This window comes from Budorcas taxicolor, chromosome 24, assembly GCF_023091745.1.
Source record: "Budorcas taxicolor isolate Tak-1 chromosome 24, Takin1.1, whole genome shotgun sequence".
Lineage (NCBI taxonomy): Eukaryota > Metazoa > Chordata > Mammalia > Artiodactyla > Bovidae > Budorcas > Budorcas taxicolor.
The window spans coordinates 25897061-25923638 of record NC_068933.1 but is presented as its reverse complement, the minus strand read 5'-3'; the positions used below and the strand labels follow the sequence as shown (position 1 = coordinate 25923638).

The 26578-nt window shown below is 40.7% G+C and overlaps 1 protein-coding gene across 2 annotated transcripts in view; it reads right to left on the bottom strand.

The window, feature by feature from the left end:
- The window catches only part of RBPMS (RNA binding protein, mRNA processing factor), a 191346-nt gene that overhangs the window by 78270 nt on the left and 86498 nt on the right, over window positions 1-26578 (bottom strand). The gene's annotated exons all lie outside the window — the stretch shown is intronic.

Below are 26578 nucleotides of genomic sequence, written 5' to 3'. Positions count from 1 at the left end.
ATGCGAAGAACTGACTCATTGGAAAAGATCCTGATGCTGGGAAAGACTGAAGGCAGGAGGAGAAGGGGATGACAGAAGATGAGATGGTTGGATGGCATCACCAACTTGATGGGCATGAGTTTGGGTAAGCTCCAGGAGTTGGTGATGGACAGGGAAGACTGGCATGCTGCAGTCCCTGGGGTCGCAGAGAGTCAGACATGACTGAGCGACTCAACTGATCGAAACTATCACAGCATTGTTAACCGGGTATACTCCAATACAAAATAAGAAGTTAAAAAAAAGAAAATAACAACTTTGAAAGCATGATGCCCTTTTAATCAGTTTGGTTTCATAAAGCAAGGACATCTCTCTGCTTTCCTGATCCAGGATCTAATCTAGAGTCATACATAGCATTTAGCTGTCATCTCTTAGTCTCCCTGAATATTTTCCTCAGGCCTTGTCTTGCATGACCTTGACATTTTGGAAGAGTACAGGCTATTTCTTGGTAGAATGTCCTTCAATTTGGGTTTATCTGATTTGCTTGTTGATTAAATTAAGGTTACAAGTATTTGACAGGAATATCACACAAGTGTCATTCTCCATGCATTCTATCAAAGAGACACATGATGTCATTTTTGTCTCATTATTAGTGATAATAACTTTGATCACTTGCCAAGTTTCCACTGTGAGGTTACTATTTTCCCCCTTTCTAGTTAGGAAATATGTCATAGGGAGGTACTTTTGAGACTAAATATTTTCTCAACATTTCACCCATCAGTTTTAACATCTATAAATACTTTTTACTTGAAGCCACCGTTACTACTGGGATTGCCAAATGGTTATTCCTCGCTCCCCACCAAGCCCATCATTTCTTTCATATTCACTAGTCTTCTACTCTAAGGAAACACCTACCCCTCTGCATTCCACATTCATTCTGATTCCACATTCATTTGTTCATTCATTCACTCACACATCAGTATGGATTCATGCCTTATTTTAAATTACTAGCATTTGCTGGCATGCTCAAATTGTCCCAGATTTATATGCAAACACACACACGACTTTTGCATCCACATCTATTTCTCTATATCTACTTGCTGCTAAGTCGCTTCAGTCGTGTCCGACTCTATGCGACCCCATAGACTGGACCATGCAGCCCACCAGGCTCCCCCGTCCCTGGGATTCTCCAGGCAAGAACACTGGAGTGGGCTGCCATTTCCTTCTCCAATACATGAAAGTGAAAAGTGAAAAGTGAAGTCCCTCAGTCATGTCCAACTCTTAGCGACCCCATGGACTGCAGCGCACCAGGCTCTTCCGTCCATGAGATTTTCCAGGCAGGAGTACTGGAATGGGGTGCCATTGCCTTCTCCCTATTATCTTAGATGTATTAAAAACACAAGTGAGTACTGATAGTTTCAATTTCAATCCAATACCACTAGGTTAATTCTAGCCTTCCCTTTCCATTATTTTTAAGTCCGCCTCTGAATCCTAGCGCTCATCATTCACTATACCTTTCCTTATTTGCTCAATCCAGGAATACTAACAAAAAGTTTCAGAAGTGCTAAACAATTTCAACATAAAAGGAAAACCTATTAATTATAGTTCGGTATTTACAGGTTTTTATATCTTTAGCCCAAAAGTATACAGATAATATGTGCATCTGAGAATTATTTGGGAGATTGGGATTGACACGTACATAACATATAAAATAGATAACTAATGAGAGCCTGCGGTAAAGCACAGGGAACCCTACTTAATGCTCTGTGGTGGCCTGAATGGGCAGCAGGTCCAGAAAGGAGGGCTTCCATGTATGTGCATGGCTGATTCATTCCGCTGTACAGAGGAAGTGACAGCACTGTAAAGCAACTATACTCCAAAAAAGACTAAAACAATAATTGTCTGGATCAGTTCCCTGCCCAACTTCATTATGGCTGTACTGTTTCTCTGAAATAGTTAAGACTCATTTATTTCTGTTTGCCTTGCTTGAGCGTCTCCCTGTTCTTGTCATCTTCACTTTTTCCTTCTACATATTCATAGCAGGTAAAACTTCTACCAATTGAAAAGTCAAAGTGGACTCATCAACCCATTCATCTTTTACACATTTCTGAATTTCTAATTAGGAATTTCTGAATAATTTTACATATATGGACTAAAAAGCGGAGGACCCAGAATTTTACCATCCTCCCAGCCCGCTATGACTTCCCAAGAGGCCCAATCTTTTGAAGGAAGCTTCTAAATAACCAAGTTTTCAATGTTGCCTCTTGCACTTAATTTTTTAGTTAATTTTCAACTTCTAATTGAAATATATTGAAATGTTAAAAAAAAATAATGGGGGGGAGTAAAGACAACTGGAACTAAAACTGCTGTCGTAAATACCGCTATAAAGGTTAAGTTCAGGGCCTGAATGAACCTAGGTTTTGCATGATGCCTGGTTTCTACTGGTTCCTAGGTCAAAAGCCTTTACCAGGTCCTGATATAGGCAAGTTCAAATGTTTAAGAACATGATTCCATTCGGGTGAACCACATGACATTCCCCTGTAAGGCAACAGGCTGCCTCTACCACCTACCCCACTGTCAGGACCCTCTTCTCTCCTGGGCCACCAGGGATCCACCTCTTCTAGAGCATAGGTCATTTCCTATCGAAACCTCCTGGTGTTTCACACATGCCCCATTGTGAAGCAGAAATCTAGTGGATCTGAGATTGTCTAATGGATACCTGTATTAAATCAGGTAATTTTATACTATCCGTTATTGAACCAGATACTTTTTTGTATGTAGAATAAAAAATAGTACAGTAGCAGCAACCTTCTAAGAGTCAACTTAGTATAATTGATGAGTTTCTTGGTTGATTCTGATTAGCTTCTTACTGCCCTTTTCTCTATAACCGACTCCCAACGAAAACCCATGCTGCTGTAAGGAATGCAGAGCATCCAGAAAGACTGGCTAGCCAGGTGTCTAGGCTGAAAGGAAGAAATAATGTTCCTTGTGTAGGTTATAGGTTTTAACCAATTCATTCGGACTTTCTAATATAGAGCGAGAATAATTTGTCACCAGAAACTATACGCTGTACAATAAAATCCTGATGTAGGAAAATCCATTTTCTTTTGTAATCATCTGCTCAGCTCTTCTCTGGCCTTTAGAATCTTCATACCTTCACAGATGAGGTCAATGAAATCCCCATCTTTAAAAAAAATACATTTTTAATGGAAGGATATGAAATTCCTATGAGAAGAAAAGGAGCTCAAATCAAAGTAAAACTTGGTAATAATACTTCTGTGATCTCACAACATTATCTCACTACCTGGATCCTATCTTCCTGCTCCACAGCACCCTCCTTATCCTGGTTTCTGGTCCTAAACCCCAGATCCTCTGAAGGACGGAGTTCTGGTACACCTCTCCAGGTTTACTCAAGCAGAGACTCCAGTAAATATCCAGATTTGTTTCAAAAACTGCTGTTTAAACCACCAGGACTCAGAGCTCCACCAGGTGGTTACTGATATACCTGGTACCCACTGACCTTTTAAAGAATTTATTTTTTAAAAGGATATTGCTTTAAAAAAAAAAAGGATATTGCTTTACAGAATTTTGCTGTTTTCTATCCAATCTCAACATGAATCAGCCATAGGTATACATATATCCCTTCCCTTTTGAACCTCCCTCCCATCTCCCTCCCCATCCCACCCCTCTAGGTTGATACAGAGCTCCTTTGCTGACCCATAGCAAATTCCTGTTGGCTATCTATTTTACATGTGGTAATGGAAGTTTCCAAGTTACTCTCTCCATGCATCTCACCCTCTCCTCCCTCCTCCCCATGTCCATAAATCTGTTGTCTATGTTCTTTCTCCACTGCTGCCTCGCAAATAAGTTCTTTGGTACCATCTTTCTAGATTCTGTATATCTGTGTTAGTATATGATATTTATCTTTCTCTGACTTACTTTACTTTATAATAGGGCCTAGTCACTGCAGATGGTGACTGCAGCCATGAAATTAAAAGATGCTCACTCCTTGGAAGAAAAGTTATGACCAACCTAGAGAGCAAATTCAAAAGCAGAGACGTTCCTTTGCCAACAAAGGTCTGTCTAGTCAAGGCTATGGTTTTTCCTGTGGTCATGTATGGATGTGAGAGTTGGACTGTGAAGAAAGCTGAGCACTGAAGAATTAATGCTGCTGAATTGTGGTGTTGGAGAAGACTCTTGAGAGTCCCTTGGACTGCAAGGAGATCCAACCAGTCCATTCTGAAGGAGATCAGCCCTGGGATTTCTTTGGAAGGAATGATACTAAAGCTGAAACTCCAATACTTTGGCCACCTCATGCGAAGAGTTGACTCATTGGAAAAGGCTCTGATGCTGGGAGGGATTGGGGGCAGGAGGAGAAGGGGACGACAGAGGCTGAGATGGCTGGATGGCATCATGGACTCGATGGACCGTGAGTCTGAGTGAACTCCGGGAGTTGGTGATGGACAGGGAGGCCTGGCGTGCTGCGATTCATGGGGTCGCAGAGTTGGACACAACTGAGCGACTGAACTGAACTGAGGTTCATCCGCCTCATTAGAACTAATTCAAATGCATTTCTTTTTATGCCTGAGTAATATTCCATTGTGTATATGTACCACAATTTCTTTATCTGTTCATCTGTTGACGGACATCTAGGTTGCTTCCACGTTCTAGCTACTGTAAACAGTGCTGCAATGAACACTGGAGTACACGTGTCTTTTTCAGTTTTGGTTTCCTCGGAGTATATGCCTAGGAGTGGGATTACTGGGCCATATGGTGGTTTTATTTCTAGTTTTTTAAGGACTCTCCATACTGCCATTGACCTTTCTTATTACTAAGCTGTGTTAGTTACTTAAATTTTTTAAAGGTAGTGACTATCATCCTACGAAGCAAAAGAAATCAGACAGCGTAGCAGGATTAGGGAGTGGGAGGTAAAGTGATTCCCTTCTAAATAATCAGAGCTATCAAGTTTTAAACAGAAAAGTTCAAAAAACATTGCTCACTTCTATAAACAGTGGTACACAAAACAAGATCCATAGGGAAGAAAGAACTGAATCAATTCTCAGGAGTAATAAAGAGAGAGGCATACTCTGCTGGTGACGCGAGGGGTTTGCAAAGCATGTATATTTCAATTTACTGAGATCATGAGTTAGTTGAGCTTCAATAAACAACTACCCAGTTTCTCAGGAACCAAGAAGACTTCTTCATTAAGATACTCAGAGCTCCAACACCAGCTCCCTTCACTATGGTTGACCAGGACAAGCTAATAAATTCCTTCACCTACTGCTGACTCAAACAAGCTAACAAATAAACGAAAAAATGATTCTTGTTAGTATTTATTCTTGTACATAATGCACTCAAAAGATTTCTAGTCATAATAGTATATACAGGAAGATATAGGCAAGATCTTCAGAGGTAGGAGGTGGCTTAATTACAACACATTAAAAAAATTTTTTAACACAAAAATGTAGTTGAATCCTTTCCTGCTAACAGACAGGGGTCTTTTACTTATGACTTAAGTTTCTACTTCAGTTATTTAATGTCAGCCTAACTAAAAATTCAATGCTCTCAAAGTTTCGACAGTAGTTTCTGCTATTATAGATACAGTGCACAAAGCTGTTATTAAAAATAGTTCACAGGCTTTCCTGGTGGTAAAGAATCCACCTGCCAATGCAGGAGACTCGGGTTCAGTCCCTGGTCTGGGAAGATGTCACGTGCTGCAGAGCAGCTAAGCTCGAGCACCCCAGCTACTGAGCCTGTGCTCTAGAGCCCGGGAGCTCTAACTACTGACCCCACCTGCCGTAACCACTGAAGCCGAAGCACCTTAGAGCCTGCGCTCCACAAAGAGAGAAGTCACCGCATTGAGAAGCCTGCACACCACCAACTAGACTAGCCCCCAGTCACCACAATGAGAGACAAGCCCAGGCAGAGATGAAGACCCCACACGACCCCAAGTAACAAAATAACATTTTAAAAATAAACACAATTCACACACCATTAAAGTCACCCTTTCACACGAAATTGAATGATTTTTAGTATAGTCAGACTTGTGCAACCATCCGCACCATACAGCTTGAGAACACTTTCATCACCCCAAAAGGGCACGGTATCCATTAGCAGTCTCTCCCCACTCCTCTCTCGCTCCACTGCACTCACTCCCCTCTCCCAACCACAAATCCACGTTGGTCTCTGTACCTATTCACTAGGGACATTTCTTATAAATGGAATCCTACATCATCTGATCTTTTTAAACTGTTTTCTTTCCGTCAGAATGTTGTCAAGATCCATCCATTGTTAATTGCTGAACAATACATGATTGTACAAACATATCACATGTTATCCTTTCACCAACTGGACATTGGGTTGTTGCCACTTTGGGGGGCTGCTTTCAACACTGTGTACAAGTTTTTGTGTGGATATGTTTTCAGTTCTCTAGGAGAAGAACTGCTGGAGCATAGAATATAACTCTTATGTTAACTTTTTTTTTGAAGGACTGTGAAACTGTTTTCCGATGTAGCTATACCAATCCACCATCAATGTAGGAGGATTCAAATTTTTTCACATCCTCGCCAACACTTGCTATTGCCCATCTTTATTTTCACCACCCTACTGGGTGTGAAGTGGTGTCTCAATGTGGTCTCGATTTTTGTATCTTTATGCCGTTATATTTTAAAACATTTTGTAAAGAGAGTTAAGAATAAAAGGCTTTTATTTTCAAAGAGCATTTTGGTCACAAGGAAAGGATGTAACATGGGGACCACAAATCTTTCAAGATATAAAAATGAAACTGAAAGAATTTTTACCTTTTAGGGTTAAAAAAAGTTAGAAATATTAACTTTTCTGAAAATTATTGATAGACGTTACTCCCATCAGATAGTAAGAGGAGGTAAATACATACTTCAGAGATAGTCTTAGGGGAATATATTTATAGTTTTCTGAATACATCTTTCTCTTCTAAAGGCAGCATAAAATATTCAATAGAATTAGAAACAGACTCTAAGCAAGGTATATTGAAAAGTTTCCCCAGGATTCTGAAAACAGTTGTTACATTCAGTCAGAGCCTTAAAAGGGCTCAATGACCATCCAAATAGAAACACGCTTGGGTAACATGTACTGTGGAATGGACGGGGTTCATTCAGAGACACGCGGGGACAGAAGGGAAGATTTCTCTGCATGTGGTACATACAGAAAAGATGATTGGAGGAAAGGAAATGGTGGGGGGAGGGGGACCGATGCCACAATTTCAAAAATTTCTCCAAATTCAATACTGTTTCTGACAATGAATCAATGAATAGAATTTTTCTACCATTTATAAGATGTCATTGTACCAGCAGTGAAGAGTTGTGATGCCCAAACGTTAAAACAAAACTATAAAACAAATGACCTGAGTAAAGATCACAGAAGAGGGGAACTGAGGGCAAACTGGGGTAGGTTCTCAAACGCTAAGCATTGAGTGTGTAAAGGACAGAAGTCACAGAATTTGGCTCTGCACACTGGGGACCTCCTAACCTAATAGTTTTCAACCATGGGTACCTGTCCCCCATCCCTACTACCCAGCACACGCCTTAGAAATATTTGGAAATGTATGACAGTGCTTTTAAGCAGAAGGTACTAAGGATGTTAAACTCCTAGAAGGAGCAGGACAGTCCCGTACGATATAAGAACTGCCTCATCCAAAGTTCCATAGCCTCCTGAACATACATGAAGAAATGAAGGTGAAGAAAAGTAAAGCAATCTCCCTAAAGTCCTGATTAACTATTGGTAGAATCCAGATCAGAAGTTAATTTTGATTCTCGCTGACTGCGTGCATGTGTTTACATTCAGTTCAGTTGCTCAGTCGTGTCCAACTCTTTGCAACCCCATGAATCACAGCACACTAGGCCTCCCTGTCTATCACCAGCTCCCAGAGTTTACCCAAACTCATGTCCATCGAGTCCGTGATGCCATCCAGCCAATCTCATCCTCTGTTGTCCCTTTCTCCTCCTGTTCTCAATCCCTCCCAGCATCAGGGACTTTAGAGTCAACTCTTCGAATGCGGTGGCCAAAATCCCAGGACTGATCTCCCTTAGAATGGACTGGTTGGATCTCCTTGCAGTCCAAGGGACTCTCAGGAGTCTTCTCCAACACCCCAGTTCAAAAGCATCAATTCTTTGGCGCTCAGCCTTCTTCACAGTCCAACTCTCACATCCATACATGACCACTGGAAAAACCATAGCCTTGACTAGATGGACCTTTGTTGGCAAAGTAATGTCTCTGCTTTTGAATATGCTATTTAGGTTGGTCATAACTTTCCTTTCAAAGAGTAAGCGTCTTTTAATTTCATGGCTGCAATCACCATCTGCAGTGATTTTGGAGCCCAAGGAAATAAAGTCTGCCACTGTTTCCACTGTTTCCCCATCTATTTCCCATGAAGTGATGGGACCAGATGCCATGATCTTCGTTTTCTGAATGTTGAGCTTTAAGCCAACTTTTTCACTCTCCTCTTTCACTTTCATCAAGAGGCTCTTTAGTTCCTCTTCACTTTCTGCCATTAGGGTGGTGTCGTCATCTGCATATCTGAGGTTATTGGTATTTCTCCCGGCAATCTTGATTTCAGCTTATGCTTCTTCCAGCCCAGCATTTCTCATGAGGTACTCTGCATAGAAGTTAAATAAGCAGGGCGACAATATACAGCTTTGACGTACTCCCTTTTCCTATTTGGAACCAGTCTGTTGTTCCATGTCCAGCTCTAACTTTTGCTTCCTGACTTGCATACAGATTTCTCAAGAGGCGGGTCAGGTGTCTGGTATTCCCATCTCTTTCAGAGTTTTCCAGTTAATTGTGATCCACACAGTCAAAGGCTTTGACATAGTCAATAAAGCAGAAATAGATGTTTTTCTGGGACTCTCTTGCTCTTTCCATGATCCAGCGGATGCTGGCAATTTGATCTCTGGTTCCTCTGCCTTTTCTAAAGCCAGCTTGAACATCTGGGTGTTCACGGTTCACGTACTGCTGAAGCCTGGCTTGGAGAATTTGGAACATTACTAGCATTTGAGATGAGTGCAATTGTGCGGTAGTTTGAGCATTGCCTTTCTTTGGGATTGGAATGAAAACTGACCTTTTCCAGTCCTATGGCCACTGCTGTTTCCCAAATTTGCTGACATATTGAGTGCGGCACTTTCACAGCATCATCTTTCAGGATTTGAAATAGCTCAACTGGAATTCCATCACCTCCACTAGCTTTGTTCGTAGTGATGCTTTCTAAGGCCCACTTGACTTCACATTCCAGGATGTCTGGTTCTAGGTGAGTGATCACACCATCATGATTATCTGGGTCATGATTTTTTTGTACAGTTCTGTGTATTCTTCCCTGGTGGCTCAGACGGTAAAGCGTCTGTCTACAACGTGAGAGGCCCGGGTTCAATCCCTGGGTGAGGAAGATCTCCTGGAGAAGGAAATGGCAATCCACTCCAGGACTATCGCCTGGGAAATCCCATGGACAGAGGAGCCTGGTAGACTAGAGCCCATGGGGTCGCAAAGAGTTGGACATGACTGAGCGACTTCACTTTCACTTTCTGTGTATCCTTGCCAGTTCTTCTTAATATCTTCTGCTTCTGTTAGGTCCAGACCATTTCTGTCCTTTATCGAGCCCATCTTTGCATGAAATGTTCCCTTGGTATCTCTAATTTTCTTGAAGAGATCTCTAGTCTTTCCCATTCTGTTCTTTTCCTCTATTTCTTTGCATTGATCGCTGAAGCAGTCTTTCTTATCTCTCCTTGCTATTCTTTGGAACTCTGCATTCAGATGCTTATATCTTTCCTTTTCTCCTTTGCTTTTCGCTTCTCTTCTTTTCACAGCTATTTGTAAGGCCTCCTCAGATGGCCATTTTGTTTTGCATTTCTTTTTCTTGGGGATGGTCTTGATCCCTGTCTTCGGTATAATGTCACGAACCGCCGTCCATTACAGTTCCGTGAAGAAGACATTATTCTCACATAAGAATGGAGGTTGCTGTTCAGTTTTCGCTGTGCTAAAATTTAGGCAGACGTGAATTCCAACAGAGAATGAGTAAGTGAAGAGAAGAATCCATCAGATGTAAACCATATTTCATACTTTTCCTAAATAAGGGCTTTGCTTGCAGAAACAACAGCACTGTTAATACGACAGCGCGTGCCGCTGGGTCACTGCCCATTGAGAAACCCTCAGACCGATTACGCCTTGTTCTTTTTCTTAATCCAACTACCTCAAAGTGCTTGCCCTGGATTTACCTTAGAATAATCTGATTTACTACTCACTGTCCTCCTCGCCTAAGCAGAGTCATCTGGAAAGAATGTGTCCCTTTCCATGGTAACGTATCTAGATCAAGCTTTCAGAAGGAGATCCAGTTCCAAACGATGCACTCTGGGTTACATGGTTATGCCCATCAGAGCTGGACTCTGACCCACTCCACTGACTGATTTAAAAGTCTTCCAGGGACTTGCCTGGAGGTCCAATGGCTAAGACTTTGCTTTCCAATGCAGGGAGTGCAGGTTCAAATCCTGATCCAGGAACTAAGATCCCACAGGCCTCAGGGATGAAAAAACCAAAGCATAAAAGAGAAATAATACTGTAACAAATTCATTTTCAGTGAAGACTTTTAAAACATAGTCCACATTAAAAAAGAAAAAAAAGTAAAAATCTTCCAATAACCACTATGTTTCTAGATGTCTTAGGTGCTCAGTCGTGTCTGACTCTTTAAGACCCCATGGACTGCAGCCCACCAGGCTCCTCTGTCCATGGGATTTCCCAGGCAAGAAAACTGGAGTGGGTTGCCATTCCCTTCTCCAGGGGATCTTCCCAACCCAGGGATTGAACCCGGGTCTCCCGCATTGCAAACAAATCTGTTACCATCTGAACCACCAGGAAAGGCTCATTTTTAACTCTTTGAATTAAAAAAAATTGTAGAATTTTCTCAACCAGATATTTAATCCCTAAAATACAATGAAGCTTTATCTTGTTTTGAGAAGTTCAGTTCTATGTCCACATCTAGACTAAAATGTCTCCTGAGGTTTACCCTTGATTTGAAGCCTACATATTGAATAATTCCTCCTCTGATTAATACTCTGGAACCAGCTCAGGTCTGACTGTCACAGTGGAACCAGCTTGGCCAAGACAAACCCATGATTATCTCTCACTAGCCAACCTTGGCTTGGAATAAAAAATTTTTTATATTTCCTAGGCCACTTAGTAAAACACAGTTTATCTCTGGCTTCACGTTTTTGTGAAGAGCAGAATTCAAATTCAGATCGTCTCAAAACTAAGCCAGACTCTTACAGGAAAACCTACAACTAGTTAAGGTTAGGTTTAATCTGACACAAAAAAACAAAATGAGGGAAACCTTGTTTCTGATGCCCCTCCTCCGCAGCTAATCTAGAATGACCAGAAAAACAAATAGAAAATTGTCTTGGTGAATACTTTTCCACATATTGGTGAAGGAAGCAAGAAAACAGGATTTCCAGAACAACCATCACTTGTAGTGAATTATAATGACAATTATAAGGAGATACTCCATTCAGGGTCACAACCAATTTTGAGAAGAACCTCCCTCCAAAAATCGACTTAAAATTTAGCAACTGTCTAGGTTTTGAAGTCTGCCCGTATGCATTCATATCGACCTCCACTACTGGTCTTGGGTATGTTTTTTAACTTTTGTGCCTCAGTTTCCTAATCTATGAACTGGGAATAACCGTCCATACATCACAGGGATGACATTAAGAAAAAATGAGTTCTGCTCCATGGTTAGATCAACATCAGCCTATGAAACACTCCTGCGGCCCAGCTACCATGGACTGATGGGGTTTCCTCTCCACTGGACTTTCTCGAACGGTGCTTCTACCACGTGTAAAAGAGAAGGATGCCATTCATATTCCACTATCAGACTTCCTCCAACTGCAGGAAGCTGGCTACCTGAGCTGCTGTTTGAGAACCTAGTGATGTACAGGTTCAAAATATTCTTTTATTCTCTCTGGTTTCATTTCCCCCACAGGGAACGGATGTGTGACCTTGGAATTCTCTAGCCCATGTCTACTGGTTTCTCACAGTCTGAGTAGCTCTCGGGTAACTCCAGAGACTGAATCCACCATGGAGGAGAAATTAGGTGAAAGTCCTTTGGATCCGGGTCTCCGTACCACTCACCCCGCCTAAATGTATTTCTTTTCCAGTAAAGCACACTTTTTGTTAGGCAGCTCTCCCCACCCCTGCTGGTACATAACCATGCCCTGGAAGAATCTGCTTTGTATAGGATGACTATAAAGTCATGACAGAGCCTTTGAAAACGCTATAAAGTCCATCTTTAACTTGTCAACAGAATCCGAGTCAAACGGAGTTTATTTTCCAAAGGGCTGAGAGAGCATGATTGTTTGAACTTTTGCCACTATGTTCTCAGACTGTCCTGAAAAGGATGATTGAGAGAGCTGGGCCCTGACGACGTTAGGAAGAGGATGTCTCCACTTCAAGCGCAGTCAGTTAACCTGTTACAGCACTATTTTATAGTGACGCTTGAAGACAAATATTACATGAAGGCGGCACAGGCCAGAGTGCAGAGAGCACACTTCCATTCAGGAATCCTGACATTAACATTTTTCCTCTGAAGGCACACAGGGCCATCTCTTCTGGTGGGGACAAAGGCATCTCTTGGAATCCTTAAACCACAAAGGCCAAGTGTGACTTGCGCTGCCAGCAGTCCCACTTACTGTTTAGGTCTGAAGACTCTTTCTTTCCTGTCTCATTAATGGGACAGTGACTGTAAACCTAAGCAACTCCTCACTCCCCCTGGGGAGGGAGTCATAGTGGGAGTAAAAGGCGGTCATTCAGCTATCTGCTGAACGAAGGCACGAAATGGCTCTCACGATGAAAGTTAAAAAGAACATAGATACTCAGCAATGGTTTTTAACTTTTTGACTCTGGGAAGATTTTTTTTTTAATTCGAGGATAGTTGCTTTACAATGTGGTATTGGTTTCTGCCGTACAACAACATGAATCTGTTGCAAGTATATACACGTTCCAGCCTTACTGAACCTCCGTCTCACCCCTGAAAGTCATCCCAGAGCCCTGGGTTGAACTCCAGGTGTTATTCAGCCACTTCCCACCAGCTATCTGTTTTACATACAGTAATGTATGTTTCCATGCTACTGTCTTCAATTCAGTCTACCCTCAATATATACACAGACTCTCCTTCCTCCACTGTGGCCAGAAGTCTGTTCTGAGAAGATCTTAACGGGATCTGGGGCAAACCTGCACACAATCTCTTGACGGTCCACATCGGCTTGAGGGTTGTCTGTGACATTAGTCTGATGTCTGTTGCTCCTCTGCTGGACACTGGAGGAAGCTCAGAATTTTGATGGTTAACTTGTTTGAGGAATCAACGAAGAGGTTCTGCCTTAACCAACTACTTGGTATTTGTGCAAAACCTTATAGCTGTCACAGCAAAAACTTCAGGGATTAAAGAGGGAGCCTAAAGAAATGTAAGAGATAAATTGTGCTAGGCCAAGGTAAATGATTCCTAGGGCGTGTGGTTCATCTCTGTAAAGCCCAGATCATGAGCTTAAATCAGCGAATCTGGCACCGAAGAAAAAGGAAAGCTAAACGGTAAAACTAAAGAAATCACAACCCTGTCCCTAGCCATAGTGTATATTTCTAAACCAGCCAGTCTAGAAAATATATACAGCTGGCCACACAGTGTATCTGATGAAAAGGCAAGGGTGTTTATGTTCAAATTCCTATCAATTACAACTGGAAAATAATAGTGTAAATCTCTTTTCCTAGTGATGGCAAATTGAGGGCATCACTTTCATTAAGGCCACACACGTGTTCATACAGCTTGTGCAAATCACCAAACCCAGAATTAAACTACAAAGGAGTGCATTTCTAAATGCTTATTAATTCCGAATCCAATGTATCATGAATAGATGACTTGGTCCTTTAAAGATAAAAGGGTTACTGGTGTTTACTAGTGTTGAGACTAAAGTTAAAAGAGTGATGTCAGTTCTTTAAGGCAAAGAATAATCATACTAATTACACACTAATTTTCTAATTACTGCAAAGAAAGAAACCAACACGCTCTTGCACATATTAGGTGCATGCCAGGAAAAATAAAAACAGTGGCTATATGTGAGTGTGTTATTAAGGTACTTTCTAAACTCTGAGATACGTTGAATGATGAATACTGTGCAATATAAACAGTCTTGGAATTATAAAAACCAAGTCCTTCTATGTCTACTTAGAAATGCCTATGAAGAGTGAGTCCTACTTGTGAGGTAGGCAGGCAAAGAGAATGCATTTAACACACTCTTCTTTCAGGTTCACGAACAGTGCATGTTAAGTCATTTGAGCACCCATCTTAACTTTCTGTATATGCTTCAAGGATCGCTGTGCAAAGTTTACTTTGAGTCTTTATTAGTGACTGGTGCAGAAGCAAATAGGAGGGGTGGGGGGAGAACAGTGGTGATATATACAAACCCTACAACTGAAAAAAAGGCAGTTGCCTAAATGTTCCAAAACCATTTCAAAAGACTTCCATTTAAAGATCAGATACAGCCCACAACGGGCCTCCGAGAATATTTTTACAGCCCTGTTTCTGCTCTCTAGTTTATCAGCAATGAACAGCCTCACCCCAACAGGATCCAGTGGACTGTCCCATACTGCGTATAACCAAATTTAGGATAATCTTAATGAAGTGAAATACCAAGGAGAGTCAAAAACATGTACCTCCAAGTTATGTATTTTTCAGCTACACATCAGGAAAAAGACAAGTCTTTAGAAAGTAAAGGTTTCATTACATTTAAAGATTAAACGTATTTTTAAAATGTCAATGATGGTATATCCTCAACTTTACAGAGGATAAAAATGAGTTCAGTTGTTGTGTTTTTTTAACCAATAAGTTATTTATTTGGTCCCCAAAGTCACTTATTAACATGACGACAGATAAATCGATCTGTGGATGGGTAATGTGTTCTGATGAATACAACAAAAATAAAGAAATCTTAAAAAGAAGGTAGCATTTCCTCCTTCAACTGGTTTTTAAAAACCCTCGAGCCCAGATCATCAAATGGCCTGCAGGCTCTTTCCAACCACGAATCTGGGGCTTAAGCAAGAGTTAGTTGAAAAGAATGTAAACAGTGAAGTCCAAACTTCGGAAGTTCACTGCAAAGTACTTCCTGTGCTGCACAGGGAGCCAAAATGAAGTGAGGCAAAGCGGGTCTCACCCCTGAGCAACGTGAGTCAGCACGCTTCCTCCTCTCGAAAGCGCCGCCAGGACACTGACCGGGATCTGACAAGGCAGAGTCCAGATTTCTCCCTCTCTAAAAGGCTCGTCTAGACACAAACCTCTAAAAAATCCCACTGGCTGTTACAGAAATTCCTATGGAATTGATTGGGGCGGGGGACGGTGGCGGGGGTGGGGGGTGGTGGTGGGGTGCGGCGGTGTCTCTGGTTTTAAACAGATTGGACTGGAACCGGAAATGGAGAAAGCCAAGTGCATAGTCAGCTTAACAGGATAAACGTGAGATGAGAGTGTGCTTGTTGGGCTCACAGTATTTTGGAGGCTTTTTCTTCTTTCTTTAATTGGCAGAGAATTTTTTACAATGTTGTGTTTCTGCTGTACAACAACATGAAAGAGCCGTATGGATACATATATACATCCCCTCCCTTTTGAGCCTCCCTCTCTGGATACTTGAATATTAAGGACAACACTATGACTTTGTTTCCCTAAAAAACTCCAAGGATTGATGAATCAACTTACCAGTAACAATACTATAAAACAAATGTTTAGGACTCAGAACCCAGTGTAATTTGTGATTCCACAGAAATTACTTTTAAATCAAACTGTGGAAAAGGGGACTTAAGGAATTAAAACCAGTTCTTTTTAACAGTCATCACCAATTATCAGAATTTTTACCATTTATTGAGTACTAGTGGCTTTAAAAATACCTATATCATTTAATTTGATGCCCTAACCTTTTGTGATGGGTACTGTCAGTATTAACAGAAGGAAAATTTAGGTGCAGAAAACCTCGATTTAGTAAGTGGCAGAACCTGGATTTGAGCCAGGTCAGCCTGCTTGACACCTTTACTTATTACACTGCCTTTGACCAACCAGAAAGCCCTTCAGAAATGCTAAGTGGTTACCAAGAAGACACACTTTCTGTTCTCCTCTCAGCCACAATTTAGAGATTAGTACCTTTTCACAGGTATACACTTATTATTATGCACAAATACAAAAAAAAACCACCCACCTAAATCAAATATGCAATTTAATTTTAATATCAGTGAATTAAAATTCATTCTTAGGGATATGTTAAATATGCTTTTAGAATTTAGTGAACACCCCCACAGATAAGCTAAGAAGATATAGCAATAGTTGGCAAAAATCAACTACTGTAAACTTTTCTAGAAGTTTGCTCCATTTGTCATCTATTGAGCATTCTAAGGTGTGTAAAACAGTCAGATTCTCTTTTATAATCTGGTTGTTCACTTTTTTCATTGAGGTCCATCTGTGACCTGTAACCCAGGATGGGCTTTTCCTGCCTTCTATTCAGTTTTCCTTTACTGGCAACATTATACCAGCTTTCTAAATGAATGCTAAAATTCTATGAAAAACAATACTGTAACAAATTCATTTGCCATCACATCAAGAAGAATAAAATACCTAAGAATAAGCCTATGTAAGAAAGCAAAAGACCTATACTCAGAAAACTGTAAGATAATGATGAAAGAAATCAAAGATGATACAAACAGATGAAGAGATATACCAAGTTCTTGGACTGGAAGAATCAGTATTGTGAACATGCCTATGCTATCCATATACAAACTGGGTGTAAACAGGTACAGTCACTATGGACAAAAGTATGCAGGTTCCTTAAGAAACTAAGAATAGAGATACCACATGCTCCAGCAATCCCATTCCTGGCATATATCCAGAGAAAACCATTAATTTAAAAAGATACATGTACCCCAATGCTCAGTGCAGCGCTATTTACAATAGCCAGAACACGGAAGTAACCTTTAAGTCCATCAATAGAGGAATGGATAAAGATGTGGTGCATATATCCAATGGAGTATTAGCCTTTAGAAAACACAAAATAATGCCACGTGAACTTAGTGTCATGCTGAGTGAAGTCGAAGACAAATGTCAAGACAACTGTATGATATTGCTTAAATGTGGAATCTAAAAAGATATGCTACTAGTGAGCCTATCTGTAAAACAGAAAGAGTCCCAGATGCAAAAACAAGCTTATAGTTACCAAGGGGGAAGTTCACACTAGGAATTTTCTACCCGACTGTAGTTCCCAGGGAAGTTATTTGGATCTTTTCATTTAAAAACAATCTTTCAAATCAACTTGCCACAATGCCTAGAAAACCAAAACACACACCCTTTAATGCAATGTCAAGGTTACCTGAGGTACCCCTTAATTTTTCCAAACTGTTTTCTATTGAAACTTATCACTACATTTTTAGAAGAGAAATTTTAGTCAATATATTTCATGGTTTATCTTTCTACAGATGTTAGCATTTTAAGGCAGATTTTATTACTTTTAACATTCTAAATTAGTCAGTTTGATGTTCACTAGAATTATTTCATTCCTTATCCTCTTATTCCCATGTTTATAATGCATTAGATGTATGTTTCACATTCTAGAAACATTTACTCTATCTCCTCCTGTTTTTAGGTACAAAACAATCCTTGACTATTTGTGCTTCTCTCATTTTTAAAAATGTTTCCATGTAATACTAATTAAAGTCTATTGAAGCAGCAAGAAAAGTTTGTATTTAATCATAAAGAAATACTATATACATGTGAAAGGAAATAAGAGTAGAATAATTTACAAGTGTCCTGTCAAAATAACCTATTCCCCATTAAGTCCTACCTCTCCCCACCCCCAGGTTTAAAAATGTTCTAATGCGTTTTAATTATAGAGGAAGGCATAGAGTTTCAGCTTTGTGGACCAAAACTTCAAATCTGCGTAGATCGTCAGAAACATTAAGCCATTGACATTATGATGGTTTGATCATTCACTAAGAAGAAGAGTGATTTTACAGCAAAGACTTCCCTGATGGCTCAAATGGTAAAGAATCTGCCTGCAGTACAGGAGACCTGGGTTATAATTCTGGGCTGGGAAGCTCCCCAGAGAAGGAAATGACAACCCACTCCAGTATTCTTGCCTGGAGAATCCCATGAACCAGAGGAGCCTGGCGGGCTATAATCCACGGGGTCGCAAAGAGTCAGACGAGACTCAGGAGCTAACACTTTTTCATTTCACTGGGATTTAAAGCCCCAAAATATGCTGCACTGTGGAATAATCAGGAATGTATATGGCCTAGAGTGTCAAGATCTTTGGTTCGAAAACTAGCTTGGCTTCCTGACCAAAAAGAATCCTAGCCAATAAATCATTCGTTGCACTACAGGATCTGCGAACGCTAATGATTATTTTCTACTTTCATTTACAACAGGGGCAAAGAGCTTCTCAGCATTTCTGAAATACCTGAAGAACCATGGAAAAGGGCAAGCAAGGTCAATACAGGATAGCCTTTTAAAGAGAGTCGAGATAAGTTTAAACACGTAGATCCTCAGGGGAAAAAAGAAGGCTAGAAGGTGACGTCTGAGGGTGGTTTCACACAGCCATGTAATATTTGATGAAGTATTTCACTTAGAGAAAAGCTGGGCAGAGTTGAGATTTCCACACACACGTGTCACTGGACTAAACAGGGGTTTATGTACAAGACCCTGGGCTTCCATCTGCCGCTTCCCTTGGGGAACTGGTGATGCAAACTCTTCCAGCTTCTTTTCCTTCTTCACAAGTCCTTAGAATGTCTTTTACTAGCATCCCAATTCCTACTTTCCTATGTGAATGCTTCATAATAGACTTAAATAACCTCCTTTTCTTCAAAGACTAACTGGGAATTCAGCAAATTCCTCACATTCATCTTCAATTGCTCTTTCAGAACAACTTTTAATTTCTATGTTGCAGTATCCTTAGCAAGGTTCTGTAACAATCCAAAACTATAAGAAAGAGCAGCCCCCTTCCCCCACACACATGAAAAAAAGGGGGCCTATTTCAAATTTCTGTGAGGAGGGTAGCCAAATTAAGCTGTTTGCCAAGCCCCAAAGTGCACACAGTTGCTGAGAAAAAGAGGAGGATCCAGTCATCAAGGAAGGGCACAGGCAGCCCCCAACTCAGTGAGGTCAAATGGCTGTTTCCAAACTCAAGTCAAGAGTAAGCAGTTATCAACAGATTTAACAGATAAACACTAGATCAGACACATGATCTCATCTGGCAGCCCTGCACAGTTCCCAGCTGGGATCACAGTAAATGGGCCTCTTCAACCGCTCTGGGCAACAGGCTAAAAGAAATTCAGGGAGAAATTTTTAGACCTGATAAGAAACATATTGACAGGGTGCCTGGTGAAAGGGGAGCTGAGACAGGCCATCTGGATGCTTGTGCACGCAAAAGGTTTTGTTTAGTGGAAACAATTCACCGAACTCGCAAGCTGTACAAATATTAAGATCAAAAGTCCTGACTCACATAAGCTGTCAGCAAAACCTGTGATACAGGATGCAGAAACTGTCATCCAAACTTCTGCTTCTGTGTGGCCAGTACCTGTCTCAAGCTCCCCTGGTATCACTCGGTGCTCAACAGTTTGTACATCTTTTCATTGAGAAAATACATTCAGGTAATGGGTTCAGAGAGACATTACTTTGCCAACAAAGGTCCATCTAGTCAACGCTATGCTTTTTCCAGTAGTCATGTATGGATGTGAGAATTGGACTATAAAGCTGGACTATAAAGAAAGCTGAAAGTGAAAGTGAAGTCGCTCAGTCATGTCCGGCTCTCTGGGACCCCATGGACTGTAGCCTACCAGGCTTCTCCGTCCATGGGATTTTCCAGGCAAGAATACTCGAGTGGGTTGCCATTTCCATCTCCAGGAGATCTTCCTGACCCAGGGATTGAACCCACATCTCCCACATTGTAGGCAGACGCTTTACCGTCTGAGCCACCAGGGAAGTCTGAGCGCCGAAGAATTGATGCTTTTGAATTGTGGTGTTGGTTCCTGAGTCCCTTGGACTGCAAGGAGATCCAGCCAGTCCATCCTAAAGGAAATCAGTCCTGAATATTCATTGGAAGGACTGATGCTGAAGCTGAAACTCCAATATTTTGGCCACCTGATGCAAAGAACTGACTCACTGGAAAAGACCCTGATGCTTGGAAAGACTAAAGGTGGGAGGAGAAGGGGACCACAGAGGATGAAATGGTTCGATGGCATGACCGACTCACTGGACATGAGTTTGAGTAAACTCTGGGAGTTGATGATGGACAGGGAGGCCTGGTGTGCTGCAGTCCATGGGGTTGCAAGAGCAGTCCATGGGGTTGCAAAGAGTCGGACATGACTGAGTGACTGAACTGAATGGAATGGGTTCACACTGAGAACATCTGCTTCCCAGGTGGTGCAGTTCTAAAGAATCTGTCTACAATGCAAGAGACTCAGGTTCAGTCCCTGGGTCGGGAAGATCCCCTGGAACAGGAAATAGCAACCCATTCCAGTATTCTTGCCTGGGTAAATCCCATGGACAGAGAAGCTAATATTCCATGGGGGTCACAACGAGTCAGATACCACTGAGTAAGCATGCAAGTATTTTTCCTTGATGTCCCTTTAACACTTTTGGAAGTAATATCCCTATTTCACAAGTGAGAAACCTGGTATAGGAATAATGAATAAATTATAAGCAAGTGGTTAAAAACTCAGTAGTTGGAGAGCTCAAGCTATTCAACTAAACTTAAGTTATGCACAAGGCCAGGATCACTGTGATGTAAATAACTGTTATGTTTACTTTAACACCAAGAATTTATGGAGATGAAGAAAACTAAGTTTTCCTGATTATATCAGTTTTTTTACACATGGGACACTACCAAGTACCTTTTCAACATGCTTTCTTACAAACTACCAAAGATTTTTCTAAAAATTCTTTTTACCACACAGTTGAATAAATGTCCTCAGTAACCAATAAATAATTTAATACTATATATCCTCAAGTCCTCTTCATTTTCTTCTTACTAAGATAACTGTTACATTTTCCCTCTTCAAAATCAAGCTGCTTTTTTCTCTTTAATCCAAGGTCTATTGAGACCTTCAGAAAACACCTTTTCTTCATGTGTGGCATATTGTATATGAGAGAATACAAAATACTAGTCTTATCTTATTAAACGAATCATCTAAGGGTTAGCTCTTCCCTTCCTTTCTTTTATGAACAGGTAAAACAATTATAGCCTTCCCTGGTGGTTCAAACAGTAAAGAACCTGCCTGCAATGCAGGAGCCTGGCTTCGATCCCTGGGCCAGGAAGATCCCCTGAAGAAGGGAATGGCAGCCCACTCCAGTATTCTTGCCTAGGAAATCCCATGGCCAGAGGAGCCTGGTGGGCTCCAGCCCTTGGTGTGTCAAGAGTCAGACACGACTGAGCAACTAACAATTTCACTTCTCCACTTTAAACGATTTAAGGGTAACACAGTTCCATTATTTTTAACTGACATCACAGAAATCTTACTAATCCCCATTAAAAGAAACAGTATCTTAAGTCATATGGGATTCCAAGAGAAATCAGATCTCCAACTGCAATGATCAACTCTACTACTGAAATTAGTCAAAGAGTATTTATCATAAAACCAATGACCACTTTACACTTAGTAGGATGGCTGTTATTTAAACAACAACAGAAAAATAAGTATTAGTGACAATAGTGAAAACTGGAATTCCCAGACATTGCCAGTGGAATATAAAATGGTACCACCAAAATGAAAAAGTTTGGATGTCTCTCAAAAAGCTAAAAAAATTAATATCATATGACTCAGCAATTCCACTTCTAGGTATATGCCCAAAGGAACTGAAAACTAAGGACCCACATATTTGTAACCCACTGTTCATTGAAACATTATTCTCAATGGCCAACAAGTGGAAACAGCACCAGTGTCCATCAACAGATGAACAAATAAATGTGGAATATACATCCAATGGAATACTATTCAGCCATAAAAAGGAACGATGTTCTGGTATCTGCTACAACATGGAATAATCATGAAAACATCATGCTAATTGAAAGAAGGCAGACACAAAAGGACAAGTATTTTAGTTAATAGGCCAGTTAAGAGATACAGAATAGATGACAGTTACCAGGGGTGAGAGGAAGGGAGTAACAGGGAGGTATTGCTTAATGGTTACAAAGTTTGTGTTTGGGATGATGGAAAGATACAAATAGCGGGGCTAGCTGCACAACATGGTAAATATATTAAATGTACACTTAAAAAAATCATTAAAATTTCAAATTGGTATATATGTTTTATATACTTCAAAAACATACCAAAAATCATTGAGTTGTACCTCAAGAAAGCTACTTTAAAAAGAATCCAATAGACTTGAGGGCGCAGTGATAATTAGAGATCACTTAGGTCAGTGAGTTTAGATTGGAGAGTAAAGCAAATTATTGTGACATCCCAAGCAAGGTTCAGCTGTGAAGGCAATTTGTAATGACGTTCATGGTTACACTGCATCACACTTCTCAAGTTCTGATAAATTTATAATGAAGCCTAGGCCAATGACAACTATTTAAAAAGAGGTGAGAAGGGGTATCCAACAAGATGGCAGACGTACTCAACAGGCCACATACAACTTTTTAAAGTACTCTAGATGAGTGAACCTCAAACACCAACCTAAGACAATGCTCACCACGGAAATGGACATAGAACAGAAACCACTGGCAGGTCTGTGTATTTTAAGTGTTAACTTCCAATCCTTCTTGTTTATGAAACACAATTCCAGCTACACAGCAATGGCAGTATTCAGGGTTTCCACAGTTGGCAGCAGTAGCCAGAGATGGTTTATTCCACCTCTGCTCAGGATCCTTACCTCCAGGCCAGTCTTGTTTCCTGTGTTTCTTCATATTTTTACTAAATTAAGACTGTTAACTGTCAACATGGCTGCACTTGATTTATATTCCAAAATTAAAAACAAATCTGAAAAAACCAACTAGACAGTTTGGATTATCAGCTCCCTCTTCCATTAGCATGGAAAATGGAGAAAGTTTCGCACAGCAATTATAAATGTGAGTGGAGGTAAAGGACAGGTTAGATATTCTGCTGTCGGGTTAAAGAATGGATGGGGTTTCTAGTCATGTGGATTAATGAGATAACAGATAACCTGAAGGCAAGTCTGGGTTTGGGCTATTTTTTAGCCTAATTTGAGTGTTTTTACTATAAAACCAAAATATACTGTATTTACTTTAGAAGATTTGACTAACCCCCTGATAAAAGTTCAGTGTTACCACTTAATTCAGTCTGGGCATGTTTTTCCATAAAATTATCAAACTAACTAAAGCACAGTCCAAAACTGGAAAAAAAAAAAATGGATTTAAAAATCACTTCAAGTCATTTGGGGAAAAGACTTAGTACTCATAACTGAAACAGACAGTAACCAAGACAGACAAACAAGAAGAGACGCTCTAAACATAGACAAGTGGTTCATAATACTGTAAACAACTCTACAAAGAGGGACTTACTGGAATGAGGCTTACGTTTCTCAATCATGGAAAACAAAACATTACAACACGGAACTCTTCCCCCAAAGGAATGCGAAGAAAAGATTTTAAGGGAAGCCTGGACGAATGACATAAGGAGAAAATTTTGTAATGGTTATGAGCACTGTATGTTTTTAATTCACCAATTAGAAAAGATGGTGGTGAGAAAGATCACACTAGGTTGGGTCACAGAGATGTGTCAGCTTCATGATTTAAGTATGTTGTCCTCAACGGGCCCATGTTCTCTGTAAAGAGAAGAAAGAAACCCTGCTCCATGGCCCTGCACTAAACTTTATCGTGGGCATCTGTCCTGGACAATGAGACTAAATCATCTGTCATTCCCACTAGGAAAAATGAAGCCACATTCCATGGACTAAGCAAACAGTAAGATGTATGAAGTAGACAGAACTAAGACACCGAGGCTTCCTTCTAGTTGTAGCTGTAAACCTGCCCTTCCTGGCTGGGCCATCCATCCTTTCTGGTCTCAGCTCTCTGAACAGGACAGTTTCTAAGGCACCCAAAACTCTAATACTCTTAACTTCTATAAAAGTTAAAAATATCGAGAAACAGATCAATCAGCACTTTAACAGATGCTCTAAATTCCGAGTCAACCTCTAAGCAGAAGCAAGCTCAGGTTTAAAACTCCACCAGTAAATATTCAAATACGGATGTGAGAGCTGGACCATAAAAAAGGCTCAGTGCGGAAGAATTGATGCTTTCAAACTGTGGTGCTGGAGAAGACTCTTGAGAGTCCCTTGGACGGCAAGGATATCGAACCAGTTGGAAGACACTGATGCTGGGAAAGACTGAAGGCAGGGGGAGACGGGGATGATAGAGGATGAGGTGGTTGGATGGCATCACCGACTCAATGGACATGATTTTGCGTATACTCCAGGAGTTGGTGATGGACAGGAAGGCCTGGCATGCTGCAGTCCATGAGGTCACAAAGAGACGGACATGACTGGGCGACTGAATTGAACCCTCAGCATTAAGAAAAATGCAATGATGCTTGCTATCCTCTTATTAAGGCAAAGAAACAATTTGTGACTATGATCATTTAAACATCTAAAAAATAAACTCTTGTTAGGGGGAAAAAAAAAAAACAACCCACTATAAAAACCTACTGTTTTTCAAACAGTGAGTCAGTAACATGTTTCTACACAGAGGAGAGATAAAGTAAGGAGAAGGAAAGCCCACTTTGTGAACAAGCTTCAGCTGCTGTTATTTCCTTTATGAGAACAATGGAAAAAAAAAACAACCTGGATAAAGAAGATGTGGTATGTCCACGCAATGGAATGCTACTCAGCTACAAAAGGAATGCAACAGTGCCATTTGCAGCAAGATGGATGGACCCAGAGACTATCATATTAAGTGAAGTAAGGCAGAAAGAGAAAGGCGAATACCATATGGCATCACTTACCTGTGGAGTCTGAACTACAACACAAACGAACTTAACTACGAAACAGAACCAGACTCAGAGACTAGACTTGTGGTTGCCCAGGTGAGGGGAAAGGGGGAAGGAATGGACTGGGAATTCAGGATTAGCAGATGCAAAGTATTATATATAGACTGAATAAACAACAAAGACCTACTCTATAGCACAGGGAACTACAGTCACTACCTTGTGCTAAGCCATAATGGGGAAAAAAATGTATATGTATGTATAACAATCACTGTGCTATACAGCAGAAATTAAGACAACATTGTAAATCAACTACATGTAAATAAAATTTTAAACTAAATGAAAAATTTTTAATTAAAAAAATTTTAAATTAGAAAAGAAAAAGAAAGATGCCACCAGGCTAGAATGAAAGGAAACACTGCCTAAATAGAAATCCATTTTAAGTTTAAAATTTGGTTATACTGAAAAGATTCTGATTGTATCTATATAATGTAAAATTCACAAAACCATTTTTCTATCAAATTTTTAGTTATACACTGTGCCTCAGCATGTACAACTGAAGGAAATAACTACATTTTGTTCTGTGGGAGAGGAACAGAGGAAGCAGTTATTCTGACCAGGAGGTCCCTAGTCCAAATCCAAAAAATCCTAAATTCTCTAGACTTCCGGGATTCCTCAGATATGCCTGTACACTTTCACGAAAAACCAACAATAATGAGCAAACCGTTCTTCTGAGTGCACGTGTTTTCCAAAGCTGAAAACCCTTTCAAGACTGTGTCACAACGACACCAATGATGTTTACGCCAAGTAAACAGTCTCCCTCGGAGGCCCTTTCCCTTGGGTCTCCAAGTCATGAGGAAGGGTCCCTCCTGCAGCCCCCCTCACCACAGGGTCCCTGGGCCTCCCGGTGCCGAGAAACAGCTGGGAGGACACCTGCAAGACCCACAGCCGCAAGTTCGCATAAGCCAACCCTCCAAGAAGTATTCCAACACTCCTGGCCGCTGTACTCACACCTCATTCATAGCCGCTTAAGTCAACTGTCTGGAGAGGGATGGAGCCAGGCTCTTCACTCAAAAGCCTCACCTGGATCAGGCCTTGGCGCCCAGAACTAAATTCTGCTTCCTACCACCTTGTCTCGGATTGATTCCCCTTAAATTGCTTTTGGTTTTTGTTTTTTTTTTTAAAAACATACCAAAGGGAGGGAAAAAAATCTTACTAAATTTAAGCTGGTAAAAAGTCTTAAAAATATGGCAAACAAAATGCTTACAAACCAAATACAGGTTATCTCTACTCAATTGTAGTTGCCTATCCTTTATTATCGGAGAAGGCAATGGCACCCCACTCCAGTACTCTTGCCTGGCAAATCCCATGGACGGAGGAGCCTGGTATGCTGCAGTCTATGGGGTCGCTAGGAGTCGGACACGACTGAGCAACTTCACTTTCATGCACTGGAGAAGGAAATCCTTTATTATACACCACAATGCTGAATGTCTTCTGGGGAAGCAGTATATGCAAATTTTAAATCAATCAGAATAAAGACTACAACCTTTTTTTAAAGTCACATACCTTTTAAAAAATACACTTTTAGGCAGCCCTGACTAGGGATGGAACTTGTGCCTGCTGCGTTGGG